The sequence below is a fragment of the Marmota flaviventris genome, chromosome 13 (assembly GCF_047511675.1).
Source record: "Marmota flaviventris isolate mMarFla1 chromosome 13, mMarFla1.hap1, whole genome shotgun sequence".
In the NCBI taxonomy this organism is placed as follows: Eukaryota; Metazoa; Chordata; class Mammalia; order Rodentia; family Sciuridae; genus Marmota; species Marmota flaviventris.
This window is the reverse complement of record NC_092510.1, coordinates 17514149-17529352: the sequence shown is the minus strand read 5'-3', so window position 1 is coordinate 17529352 and position 15204 is coordinate 17514149.

The window sequence follows — 15204 nt, the reverse complement described above, 5'->3', positions numbered from 1 at the left end:
AGCTATTTTTGTTGTTCTCTTACTGTGCCCAATTGATAAATTAAACTTTATCATATATGAATGTCTGTAGAAGAAAAACATTATAGTACACATAGGGGTTGATATTATCCTGGTTTTAGGCATCTACTAGGGGTCTTGAATGCATTTTCTGAGGATAAGGTGCTGTTTCTCAAATTCTTTGCAGCCAAGGCAAAAAATTGGAAATATATTCATGAAAGAGAGCCTATCAGTCCAAAATGCCAAAATTTAAAAAAATAATATTATGCAGGTATTTTTAAGGATTCTAACACCTCCACTGCTATCTTTGTAGGCATTTATGTGAAGAATGGCTGAGTGTAGACTAGACTCTCGAGTCTACTACCTGAGGGGTGGTACCACTGCAGAGGAAGCCAGAGGAAAGAACAGGGAGCATGCTCTGAGCCAGCATGTGAGGGGCTCAGAATGAGCACCGTACGAAGACATACCATCTTGTCAGGAGAACAGAGATGGGTTCAAAATGAAAGATACTTGTTGCTCTCAGTCACATTCTTGGCATTTCATTTGAGAAAAATGCCTGATGGCCAAGATGTCAAGAACGTGCTTGTAAATAATAAATTCCTTAGAGTTACTGAACACATCCTCTTTCTCAAAAAAGCTGGCAGTCACCCCTTTGAAGCTTATATAGACACTGTTTACACACCAAAGTTTCTCCTGTCAAATAGAACACTTTTTTTTTAATGCGCTTGCAATGATTTTGAAACATGCAGTTATCTACTGGAGGCGGTCTGAATTCTGGCTCTTCTTGAGTATACTGTGGGAAAGAGCAGACAAGGCTCCCACTAAAAGCTCACTTGAAAAAAAAAAGATGCATTCACTTATTCAACAAATATTTAATGAGTTAATTCATGATACATGTCAGTTATATGCGGGGGATTCAATAAGGAATCAGGTACAACCTCACAAGGAATACACGGTCCACTGTGAAGTCTAATAGGACATGAGCAATTATTATACAAAGGGATTAGGGGCATAATAAAATTAAAAATGGATGCTGTGGACATCTGATTCAGCAGGGGGCAGAAGTGGGCAGAGGAAGATCCTTTGAGGAGATGATATCTACACTGAATAGTCAGTCTCAAAGTGGGAGTAAATGATGCTGCTGCAGAGTGGCCATTAGGAAGAAGGGGTGGCATCAGAAAGACTGGAGCAATGGAACAGCAAGGTGTGCTGGGAAACTCTAAGCCATTTGGAAGGGCTGCAGCTCATGCAAGAGGTGACCTGAGAGGCATCCAGTGTCTAGATCATGTAGTGCCTTGTAGCCATGCTAAGTAGTTTAGAGTTTCTTCTTTGGGCAATGGGGAGCCATTGAAGAATTTTATGTAGAGAAATAGTATTGCCAGCATCACCACTACCACCATCATTACAATCCTTTTGATCGCTCTCTTATGTAATTATATGTCAGGCTATGTGCTAGGTATAGCATGTATATTATTCTAGATAATATTCCCAACAATTCTAGGAGATAGGTACTAAATTCATTTCCACTTTTACTATTAAAAAAGATTATGACTTTAGATAATAGAGTATGCTAAAGCAGCTATAACAAAGTATCACAGACTGGGTGGTTGAAACAACAGAAGTTCATTTTCTCACAATTACACAGCCTGAAAATCTGAGATCTAGATATCAGCTAGGTGGGTTCTCCCAAGGCCTCTCTCCTTGGCTTGATATTTGAGACTATCTCCTTTTTCCTTGTGTCTTCTTATGGTCTTCCCTCTGTACCTACCTGTTCCTTAATTTATTTTAATTTTTCTTTAAGGATATCAGTCATATTGGATTAGGATCCACATTACTGACTTCATTTTAACTTAATCACCTTTTAAAGACCCTGTTTCTAAATACAGTCACAACTCAGCACATAACAAGATTTAGCTTGTCCAAATTCACAGAATGGGTCTGTGGTAGAGTGTGAAATTGAAACCAGGCACACTGACCTGGAGCCCGAGTTCTTAAAAATGTATTATAAATTTACCACAGTCACAGTATTTTTTAACCACTACCCCTTTTAAGTTCCAAAATACTGGGTTGGTGTTGTGGCTCAGTAGTGGAGCACTTGCCTACCACATGCAAGGCACTGGGTTTGATCCTCAGCACCACGCAAAATAAATAAATAAAATAAAGGTATTGTGTCCAACTATAACATACATTCATATATTCATTCATATATATATATATATATATATATATTTACATATATATATGGAATATATATTCCAAAATACTTTCATCACCTCAAAAGCAACCCCTTACCTGTAAGTGGTTATTCACTGATCCACTTTCTGTTTCTATTTACCTATTCTGAATATTTCCTTTCAATAGACCCATACAATGTTTGATCTTTTGTATGGCTTATTTGACTTGGCATAATGTTTTTAAAAAAAAAAAAATATTTATTTATTTTTGCATTACAATTCTTAATACACCATTATATCATAATTTATCATATCTCTGATTATATATAAGGTATGTTGACACCAAATCCACATCTTCATACATGTATTTTGTATAATGATGAGGGTCTCCTTTCACTATACATGCTATTCCCCTTCTCCCTCCCTTTACCTTCCACCCCTATTCCCTATCTAGAGGTAATCTTCCTCCATTGCTCTCCCTCCCAGCCCCATTTTGAGTCACTCCCCTTATATCAGAGAAGACATCTGGCATTTTTTGGGAGGGATTGACTAACTTCACTTAGCATAATCTTCTCTAATGCCATCCATTTCCCTGCAAATTCCATGATCTTATTATTTTTTATTGCTGAGTAATATTCCATGGTGTGTAAATGCCACATTTTTTTTTATCCATTCATCCACTGAAGGACATCTAGGTTCCTCCACAGTTTAGCTATGGTGAATTGTGCTGCTATAAACATTGATGTGGCTTTGTCCCTGTAATATGCTGTTTTTAGGTCCTTTGGGTATAGTCTGAGAAGAGGAATAGCTGGGTCAAATGGTGGTTCCATTCCCAGTTTTCCAAGGAATTTCCATACTGCTTTCCAAATTGGCTGCACCAATTTGCAGTCCTACCGGCAGTGTATGAGTGTACTTTTTCCCCTGCATCCTTGCCAGCACTTGTTGTTGTTTGTCTTCATAATAGCTGCCACTCTTATTGGAGTGAGATGGTATCTTAGAGTAGTTTTAATTTGCATTTCTCTGATTGCTAGAGATGATGAGCATTTTTTCATATATTTGTTGATTGATTATATATCCTCTTCTGAGAAGTGTCTGTTAGGTCCTTGGCCTATTTATTGATTGGGTTATTTTTATTTTTATTTATTTTTTGGTGCTTGTCTTGTTGAGCTCTTTATATACCCTAGATATTAGAGCTCTATCTGATGTGTGAGGAGTAAAAATTTGCTCTCATGATGTAGGCTCCCTATTCACCTCACATATTATTTCTTTTGCTGAGAAAAAACTTTGTAGTTTGAATCCATCCCATTTGTTGATTGTTGGTTTTAATTCTTGTGCTATAGGCATCTCATTAAGGAAGTTGGGGACCTAGCCCCATGTGATGGAGACTAGGGCCTCCTTTTTCTTCTATTAGACACAGAGTCTCTGGTTTAATCCCTAGATCCTTGATCAATTCTGAGTTAACTTTTGTGCATGGTGAGAGATAGGGATTCAATTTCATTTTGTTGCATATGGATTTTTGGTTTTCCCGGCACCATTTGTTGAAGATGCTATCCTTTCTCCAGTGCATGCTTTTGGTACCTTTATCTAATATAAGATAATTGTATATTTGTGGGTTAGTCTCTGTGTCCTCTATTCTGTACCATTGGTCTACTAGCGTGTTTTGGTGCCAGTACCATGCTGTTTTTGTTACTATTGCTCTGTAGTATAGTTTAAGGTCTGGTATAGCTATACCACTTGTTTCACTCTTCCTGCTTGGAATCGCTTTAACTATTTTAGGTCTCTTATTTTTCCAGATGAATTTCATGATTGATTTTTCTATTTCTATGAGGAATGCCATTGGGATTTTGATCAGAATTGCATTGAACCTGTATAGTGCTTTTGGTAGTATGGTCATTTTAATAATATTAATTCTGCCTATCCATGAGCAAGGTAGATCTTTTCATCTTCTAAGGTCTTCTTCTATTTCTCTCTTTAGGGTTCTATACTTTTCATTGTAAAGATCTTTCACCTCTTTTGTTAGGTTGATTCCCAAGTATTTTATTTTATTTTTTGAGGATATTGTGAATGGGGTAGTTTTCCTCATTTCCTTTTCAGAGGATTTGTCACTGATACACAGAAATGCCTTTGATTTATGGGTGTTGATTTTATATACTACCACTTTGCTGAATTCATTTACTTGTTCTAAAAGTTTCTTGGTAGAGTTTTTTGGGTCTTCTAGGTATAGAATCATATCATCAGCAAACAGTGCTAGTTTAAGTTCTTCTTTTCCTATAGATATTCCTTTAATTTCTTTTGTCTAATTGCTCTGGCCAGTGTTTCAAGAACTATGTTGAATAGAAGTGGTGAGAGAGGGCATCCCTGTCTTGTTCCAGATTTTAGAGGGAATGCCTTCAGTTTTTCTCCGTTTAGAATGATGCCAGCCTGAGGCTTAGCGTAGGTAGCTTTTACAATGTTGAGGTAAGTTACTGTTATTCCTAGTTTTTCTAGTGTTTTGAACATAAAGGGGCGCTGTATTTTGTCAAATGTTTTTTCTACATTTATCTAGATGATCATATGGTTCTTATCTTTAAGTCTATTGATGTGATGAATTACATTTATTGATTTCTGTATGTTGAACCGAACTTGCATCCCAGGGATGAATCCCACTTGATTATGGTACATGATCTTTTTGATATGTTTTTGTATCCAATTTTCCAGAATTTTATTGAGGATTTTTGCATGTATATTTATTAGAGATATTGGTCTGAAGTTTTATTTCTTTGAGGTGTCTTTGTCTGGTTTTGGAATCAGGGAGATATTGGCCTCATAGAATGAATTTGGAATTACTCCCTCTTTTTCTATTTCCTGAAATAGATTGTAGAGTATTGGAATTAGTTCTTCTTTAAAGGTCTTGTAAAACTTGGCTGTATATCCGTCCAGTCCTGGGCTTTTCTTGGTTGGTAATTTTTGATGGCTTCTTCTATTTCCTCACTTGATATTGGTCTGTTTAAGTTGTATATATCTTCCTGACTCAATCTGGGCAGATCATATGACTTAAGGAATTTATCAATGCCTTCACTATCTTCTATTTTATTAGAGTATAAGATTTCAAAATAGCTTCTAATTATCTTCTGTATTTCTGTAGTGTCTGTTGTGATATTGCCTTTTTCATCTGTATGCTAGTAATTTGGGTTCTCTCTCTTCTTCTCTTCATTAGCATGGCTAAGGGTCTGTCAATCTTATTTATTTTTTCAAAGAACCCACTTTTATTTTTGTCAATTTTTTTCAGTTGTTTCTTTTGTTTCGATTTCATTAAGTTCAGCTCTGATTTTAATTATTTCTTGCCTTCTACTGCATTTGCTGCTGATCTGTTCTTCTTTTTCTAGGGCTTTGAGATGTAGTGTGAGGTCATTTATTTGTTGGCTTTTTCTTCTTTTAAGGAATGAAGTCCATGAAATGAATTTTCCTCTTAGTACTGCTGTCATAGTGTCCCAGAGATTTCGATATGTTGTGTCTGAGTTTTCATTTACCTCTAAGAATTTTTTAATTTCCTCCTTGATGTCTTCTGTAACCCATTGTTCATTCAGTAGCATATTGTTCATTCTCCATGTGATGCAGGAATTTTTCTTCCTTATTTTATCGTTGATTTCCAATGTCATTCCATTATGATTGGATAAAATGCATGGTAGTATCTCTGCTCCTTTGTATTTGCTAAGAGTTGCCCTGTGACATAATATATGGTCTATTTTTGAGAAGGATCCATGTGCTGCTGAGAAAAAAGTGTATCCGCTTGATGTTGTTGATATATTCTATATATGTCAATTAAGTCTAAGTTATAAATTGTGTTACTGAGTTCTATAGTTTCTTTACTTAACTTTTGTTTGGAAGATTTTTCCAGTGGTGAGAGACGTGTGTTAAAGTCACCCATGATTATTGTGTTGTGGTCTATTTGACTCTTGAGCTTGAGAAGAGTTTGTTTGATGAACATAACGGCACCATTGTTTGGGGCATATATATTGATTGTTATGTCTTGTTGGTATATGGTTCCCTTGAGCAGTATGTAGTGTCCTTCTTTATGCCTTTTGATTAACTTTGGCTTGAAGTCTATTTTACTAGATATGAGTATGGACACCCCTGCTTGCTTCCAAGGTCCATGTGAATGGTATGATTTTTCCCAACCTTTCACCTTCAGTCTGTGTATGTCTTTTCCTATCAGATGAGTCTCCTGTAGGCAGCATATTGTTGGATCTTTTCTTTTTAAATCCAGTCTACTAGTCTATGTCTTTTCATTTCTGAGTTTAAGTCATTAACATTTAAGGTTATTACTGAGATATGGTTTGTATTTCTGGCCATATTTGTTTATATTTGTTATTTAACTTGATTTGCTTTTCCTCTTTAACTAGTTTTGTCTTTACGTACTACCTCCCATTGTTGGTTTTCATTGTGATTTTTCATTTCCTCTTCTTGTAATGTTTTGCCAAGGATGTTTTGAAGAGCTGGTTTTCTTACTGCAAATTCTTTTAACTTTTGTTTATCATGAAAGGTTTTTATTTTAGTTTCAAACCTGAAGCTTAATTTTGCTGGATACAAGATTCTTGGTTGGAACCCATTATCTTTCAGCATTTGAAATATGTTGTTCCAGGATCTTCTAGCTTTCAGAGTCTGTGTTGAAAGATCAGCCATTAACCTAATTGGTTTACCCCTAAATATAATCTGCTTCCTTTCTCTTGTGGCTTTTAAAGTTCTCTCCTTGTTCTGTATGTTGGGCATCTTCATTATAATGTGTCTTGGTGTGGGTCTATTGTGATTTTGCACATTCGGCATCCTGTAGGCTTCTAGGATTTGGATTTCTGTTTCATTCTTCATGTCTAGGAAGTTTTCGAATGTTATTTCATTGATCAGGTTACTCATTCCTTTGGTTTGGACCTCTATACCTTGCTGCACCCCCAAAACTCTTAAATTTGGTCTCTTTATGGGATTCCATATTTCTTGGATGTTCTGCTCGTGGTTTCTATCAGTCTCATTGTGCTGTATATACACTCTTTTCGAGATGATATACTTTTTCTTCATTGTCTGATGTTCTATATTCTAAGTGTTCTACTCTGCTGGTGATACTCTCATTTGAGTTTTTAATTTGGTTTATTATTTCCTTCATTTCCAGGATTTCTGTATTTTTTTTTATAACCTCTATCTCCCTGTAGAGTTGATCTTTTGCTTCTTGGATTTCTTTATGTAATTCATTGTTAAAGTGATCTTTCATTGTTTGCATTTGCTGTCTAATGTCTTCCTTGAGACTCCAGATCATCTGAACCATGTATATCCTGAAATCTTTATCTGACATTTCTTTTGTTGCAGATGTGTTACCTCTTATCATGTTGAATTGTCCTGCATTGTTTGTGGCCCTTTCTTTCCTTGTCTTTTCATACTGCTCACGTTTCTTTCCAGCTCTGTGTAACTGTTGTGTTAATGTTTTCACTCTATATATTTATATTGCTGTTTTATAGTTCCAAAATCTCTCTTTTGTTAACAGTTACCAATATCAATAGTGCATCATCTATGAGCAAATTTTCATTATTAATACATTTATAGTTAGATTCTATGTCTACAGATATTGACTTCAATTGTTATTTAGAATATAGTCATTAGTTTCATAAAAGGCATACCATTTCTGGTGGTTTACAGAGAACTGAGGGTCAGGGGTAGGACATTATGTTAAGGGGGATAGGAGTGAGGATATGGGGTTAATCTAACTTAGCAACTTTGGAGGAGAACTCTAATGAATAGACAGGGGTAATTTATGGAATAACGTATAAATTCAAATTCCGTATCTGTATTTAGAAAATTACCCTGTGTATAAATAGTAAAAGGTAGGAGGTTGAAAGTGGGATAGAAGGAGTAAGAAGAAAAAAATAACAAGGAAAGAAAGAAAAAAAGAGAAAGGGAGAAAGAAATAAGAAGAAAAAAAGGGGGGAAGGTGAGACCTATGCAATTCCTCTCTATATATTATTCTAGTGATTCAGTTCTTAAAGTCCAATTTTATGCAAAGTTCTTGGTTTCACATCTGTTGAGGTTGTGAGGACAAGAGGGGGAAGGGTAGAGGAGAATGGATGAGAAGAGAAAGAAAAGAAAAGAAAGAAGAAAAAGAAGTCTCTCAGAACTTTGTTTCTTTTCTTGCAGTAGGTGGAGTTGTCGATTCCTAGCTTGAGTCTCTGTGCTCAGGGTGGTGGAGGTAGCCAGTGTGAGAGGCCTTGAGCTTCTACCTGGAGCCTCCCTACTCTTAGTCTCTGAGTTGGAAACCAGGTACCTATATAGTTGCTGTTCTGCGTTGATAGCTACGCCCCCCAAAAGCTTGTGAGAAAAATTTTGAGCTATCACCGCTAGGGGCAGGGGAGTTGGAAACCGGGTATCTGATCAGCTGCAGAACCACGCTGTTAGCTACTCCCACCGACAGATGGCGAGTAAGGTTTTCCAAGGTGGATTCTGTCTGTTTCCTGCATAGGGTGTTTGGTGAGGTTGGGGTGGCTGGGGTGACCTTGTGCTTTGTCCAGAGCTCGGTCTGGTGACTCACAAGCAAAGCCTCTGTGTTCTATGCCACCTTCCGTCTGCACCCAGTGCCGTGTGGCTCCGCCTTCCTTCTGCCTGGCATAATGTTTTGAGGTTCTCCATGTAGTATGAATCAGTACATTTCTCCTTTTCATAACTAAATAATATTTTACTGTATGTATATATGCCAAAATCTATTTATCCTTGCTTCTGCTGATGGACTTTTGGTTTGTTTCTACCTTTGTCTATTGTGAATAGTGTTGCTATGAACATGTATGTATGTATTTGTTTTGGTCCCTGTTTTCATTTTTTGGGGGGTATATATCTAACACTAGAATTACCTGTTGTATGTTTAACTTTTTTTGTGACTGCCAGACTCTTTTTCATAGTAGCTGCACTGTTTAGTGTCCCTACTAGCAATTCATCAAGGATTTCAGTATTTTTTACATTTTGACAACATTATTATTCCCCCTTCCTATTTTTTTAAAATTATCACTTTCCTCATGGGTGTGAAATGGCATTGCACTGTGGTTTTGATTTGCATTTTTCTAATGGCTAATGATGTTGAGTACCTTTTTATGTGCTAATTGGTCATTTGAACATTTTCTTTGAAGAAATATCTATCTTTTGGTTACTTTTTATTTGGATTGTCTTTTTATTGTTGAGTTGAAAGAATTCTTCATATATTTTGGATGCTAGATTCTTACTGGCCTCATAAAGTGAGTTAGGAAGTATTTTCTCCTCTTCTATTTTTTTGATGTTTGAGTAGGATTAGTTAATTCTTTAAATGTTTACCCCTGTTTTATAAATAGAATTTAATGTGACACAGCTTCACTCATCCATCTGTATATCATCTATGGGTGCTTTTCATTACTACTGATGACCAGGTTGCCATAACTCAGCTCTGTATGGTCTGTGCTATGGTTTGGATATAGTATGAATGTGTCCCCCAGACATTCATGTCTAGGAAGCTTGGTCCCCAATAATGGGGTTAGTCCAGGTTTGCTAGAGTAATTGTGGTAATAGGAATGCATTTGCCACAGAAGCTACGAATGGCCCATTGTATCCTAGTACAGTATTAAAAAATTGGGGTCAGGGCAAGATGATTTGTTCATTAGGGGAACTCCCCTTGGAAGGTATTGAGGTACCCTGGTTGGAGGGGGGAGGGGAAGAGAAGGAAGAGAGAAGAGAGAGAGTGAAACTGGTTCCTTGAATCCCTCTGGCTTCCTATATATATATATATATATATATATATATATATATATATATATGATTGCTTCTGTATATGTTTCTGGCATTGTAATGCCAACTGCCATGAGGTCTTATCAGAGGCCAAAAAGATGAGGTCTTAGATATATTCTCTTTTTTTTGGAGTAAAATATTCATGATAATTAAAAACTTTATTAGGCTATTAATTACAGTTTATAAGTACAGTTCGGTATTTTGGAGAATGGACTGAAGAGGGGCCATAATTAGTTACCCTAAGAAATAATGGTGGTAATAGTAGAAAAAGACTTCAGTGAATTGAATGTAGTTTGTAGGATATAGTTTTTGAGAGAATATGGTTGACCCATGCCATTGGGGGATGAGGATGCTTCCTTACTTACTATGGAAGACATGAGAAGATCCAGATGTACAGGGGAAGATAGTGTGTTCGATTTTTGATGGGCTGAGTTGGAGGTAACTTTTAAACATCTAAACAGATTTGGCATGACATGGAGACAAATTATCTTAAAAACGTAGAAGTCTTTACCTAACTAAATAATTAAAATACCAAGGCAGGCTTGTAGATCTCTTTTACTTCAAGAGACATTTGCTGCCTAATTGGGCACTTCTATAGAGTTCTGATGTAGCTGACATCTCCCCTCCCCCTGATTTGGAATCTTAACCCTGTCTTCTGTCACCCCTGGAGTTTTCTGCATGGTTTCCCTTGGGGGCACATCAAGTCCTCCCACAAATTGCATCTCCAGTGTTTTGAAGTCTGAGGTGCCTAAGCAGATTATATTTTCCCTAACTCTCATTAAAGGCACAATTTCATTTACCAAACTTCTGTTATATGCATTGCACTGCACAACTTCTGATATTTTTATAGAAAATATTCTCTTGCATTAAAACAGTAATGTGAAGCAAGAGGGTAAATCCAGATAAAGAACTCAAGAATGGAGGAATGGTGCTAGAAACACTAGTTGTGAGTATGGAATTCATTCAAATATAGGTAAAAGAAGAAACTAATGGGGGAATTATAATTTATGTCAGTACCTCAAATTCTGACAAAATTTTAAAAAACAAAGCAAGGGTAGTGGGAAGAAGTGAAGTAGGGCTTCATAATTTCTATTGGGTAGTCTATCTAAACTATAAAATAAACTGTGTATTTAAAACTGCCAGCAACAAATGATGACGCCAGACTTCTAATGACTTGATTTCTTTCTTCATTTCAGATGGTAAAGAAACATTTATCTGACATTCTGCAATTTCCTGCTTTACCTCAGTTTCTTTTTCCTTTGCAAGGGCACATAAAATATGATTAAACATTTAAAAATGGTAAATATTGTGCAATTTTATTCTAATGAAAATTATCTATTCATCCATCTATCCAGCCAGCCAGCTACCAAGTTTTATTCTCATTTCTGCCTGTATGCTGCTTTACATTATGTAATAATAATATCTGTAGATGCCTTTTTTTTTTAGTACTGAGGTGCACATTATTAACATTGATTACTTCTGGGTGGCAAGATTTGAGGTGAATTTTTATTTTGGGGAATTTCTCTGCCTATCTGAACTTTTCATGATTTAGTAAAAGAAGATAGCGTTAGATGATACTCTCCCAGGAATTAGCTATTTTTCAGATTACATACAAGATATCTGAATGCATTTGAAATCTTATTTAATATGTGATAAAGTCTATTTTACTACTTTCAACTATTCATTTGAAAGGAGCATTTTTAAAGATTCCTCCATTTTTACAAACACTGTGGAGCCTACAAAACATTTCATCTTGCAGGTTTCACTTGTCTAATTAGAAGTGTGAGCCTTTTCCATAAGTTTCATCATCTGTCTTTAATAACTACATTGGATTTATATTTGTAATACAGAATCCTACCCCAAAGGGAGGGATATCACACCACTGGTTTTATTGGTCTTGGAGAACAGTAAGGCCATTGAAAGTACTCATAGAAACAGAAAAATCAGCGCATGTTATATGTGATACCTGGATCTGTTGTAAAAGAAGAAAAACAAATTGAAAATTAAATATAAACTGTGTTGAGATAATAAGAGCTCTGGTTGATTTCCTAATAACTAAGAAATTTGTTTAGGTCTGACACATGAGACTTAACATGTTTCTTTATGACTAGGCTTACATTTGAAAGGAAAGGAACCATTTTCAGAAGCTAATTGACTCAGAAATTAAAGGAATGAATGGTGGCTACCAGAGGCTGGGATGAATAGGGAGGGAGGGGGAGAGGTTGATCAATGCGTACTAAGTTATGGTGGAATAGGAGCAAGACCTTCTGTTGTGCTCTCTTGCAGGCTGACTATAGGTAATGATAAGGTACCATATATTTTGAAATGCCAGAAGAAAGGATTTTGAGTGTTTTTATCATAAAAATGATAAACATTTGATGAGATAAGTTTAACCTGTGTGTAAACATGCAGTATATACAGGTATAGAGATATCACATGGTGCCCAGTAAATACATATGAGTTTTAAATATGTTTCAGTTGAAATTTTAAATGAACAGAAATAAAAATATTTAAATATAAAAATAAGGCAATTGAAGTTTTAACTGATGCATTTTCATTTTCTGTGGCAGAGGTTTAATCTTTCTCTCTGTCCTCCTCATCTTTCCCCCTCTCACCCCACCCGCTCTCTTTCTTCTATTCTTTTTCTACGTGTATTTATGGCATTATTTTCTTAGTCCTCCCTTCCAGATCTGACAGATGTGAGCTATGCCCTAACACCATGTGTCTAAGTCAGGCCTCAATGTGCTCTAACCCCAGTGTTTATGCTGCCCATTAAAGGCATCACTTTTGGGAAATATATAGGGAGTTAAATGATCTCTGACAGCTGTGAACTGCAGAAAAAAAGGACTCTATTGTTCAAAGAGCTGCCTTTAATATTGAGAAGCCCTTGCTAAACACTGGAGTCTGCAGTATGGCAAATGTTAATTGGCCGTAAACTTAACAAGAGCTGGTTTGCCTCCCTCCCCTCCAACTCCCCCAGCCTATTTTCCTCTCTGCCACTTCCAGAGTTCTAGTTTCTCATACTATATTTCCATGGCCCTGTAAACTCACTTTAGAGCTTCTCTAAGACTTTTGGAAATGCTATTATCTCCTAATACTTTTTTTTCTTTGCCAAAACAAATAGTGTATAGCTCATACTCATTAGAAACAAAAGTTCAGAGCCTTTGTATGGTCTGCAGGTATCCGTGAGTTTCCTGAGGGCTTTCTAGATCCTTTGGCCTTTGTAAGCCATAAAATGTCAATTTTGTTCTAGTGCTTCTACAATGACTTTCTAGAGCAAAGCTTTACTTATTCTGAGGTATTTTATGACTGATTAGCAAGAGAATAGTGTGGGATCATGGAATTCTTTCAGACAGGAAGAAAATCCCATAACCTTGATGGGCTTTTACCAATCTCTAAAGTTTTTCTTAACCTTTTCCACTATCCCAATTCTATGTGTCTCTTGTAAGACTTAACTCAAATCCCACTTTTGTCTTATTACCAACATTTGTAAGATCCTCTGATAATGAAAGACTCATCTTGCTAGTTCATACATATTTTTGCCATAATGAGATTTCACAGAACTTGATTATTTAAAAAAAATAAGACAAATTAAATTTGTTACTAAGTATGGCTGAATATTTGCCTCTTCTATGTAAGTTTACAAATCCAAAGAGTGACTGGAGTTTTAGTTGTATCCATTTATGTTGTCATCTTTGCAGTCTATACCATTCAATTAAGTGCCTAGTTATGTCATGTCACAGATTAATATTTTGAAAGCTTACCAGACTGAGAAATGATATGTACCCATTTTTGCATGCATTTGTTGGGTCTCCTTATTAAGATTGTGTGATTCTTAAGGGTTGGGTTGTAGCACATCATTTGGTCACTAAAGTGACCCATTCCTATACCTAATTCCTAGCTGAACACATTGCAGGTGCTCATTATTTTGAGTCATCAAAATGGACACTTTTAAAACTGGAAGAGATCATAAAAATCATCTACCATTCTATCACTTTGTACTTAATTTATTTTTGTCTTGAACACTTTTCAGGTTTTACGGAAATGGCAATTTTGTTTATTTTAAATTTTATATAATTTTCTTTAATAATTACACATTTAATTATCTGAAACAAATTCTGCTCCTTGTCTAAGTCTCAGTCAATGAACTTAACCCTTGGGGAGGCCTTCTTTGACTTTTCCTGGATGACTTATCTGCTGGTCCTTCCACAACTCCATTATACGATGTACCATATCATGGTATATGATTTTACATGTTAATTGTTGGCTTTCCCACTGCACTGTAGCTCCTCAAAGAAAGAGAACATGGCATTTCATTTTTAAGATGAATAACAATGCCCTCCAAAAAATGGAGTTGGTAGACCAATTATCAAAGTGTCCAGTCCCTGGGTTTGGAATAAGAGGGAGAAGAGGGCGTTGACGAAGAAGTTCCCAGGGATGCATCATTTGCAAACCAGAAACCCCCCTGCCCACTTCAGTCTGTCTCTCATTCTCTCTGTGTCTCTCTTGCACTATGGTGTGTGTGTGTGTGTGTGTGTGCGTGTGTGTGTGTATGTGCATGTGTGTATGTATGTTTCAATTATGGCAAAGAATGGCAAAGTAGTGAAGAAAAAATATGACTCCCCTGCTTTTTTGTTATTATAAAATACAATAGAAACTGATTTCAACAAATGTTTGTAGAGTTAAAAATGACAAATTTTTTTCTTGCCCACTCCATTTCAAGTCCCAGAAATAAACACTGCAAACACAGCTGGGGTTTATTAATCTAGGACTTTTTGGAGTCCTTATGCAAATATCCATTAACAAATATGTATATTAAAAAAATAAATCAACTATGTTAAATTGTTTGGCAATCTACTCCCCACCTTATATGGTATAGATGTATTAACACATATAGAAAACCTCATTAAATTTAATAGATCCATAGTTTGAAATGTTGTAAAATTTATTTTGCCATTTAATTATTGATTAAGATTTAGTCCTTTGTAATAACTTTGCAATTTTAAATAATGTTGCAGAGAATATCTTTGTACATACATCTTAATATATGTATGCTAATCATATTTCTGTAGTATGTGTTCCTAAAAGGACAGTTATGTAATTTAAGGGAGTGCATTCATAAAATCTTGATGAATATTGACAAATTGCCCTTCAGGAAGGCATACTGATTTGAGGTCCAGCCAATACTATATTAGGGTGTTTCTTTACACTAGAACCATCACTGACTAAACAGCTCTTTTAAAATATTTGATATATCTATAGACATCTT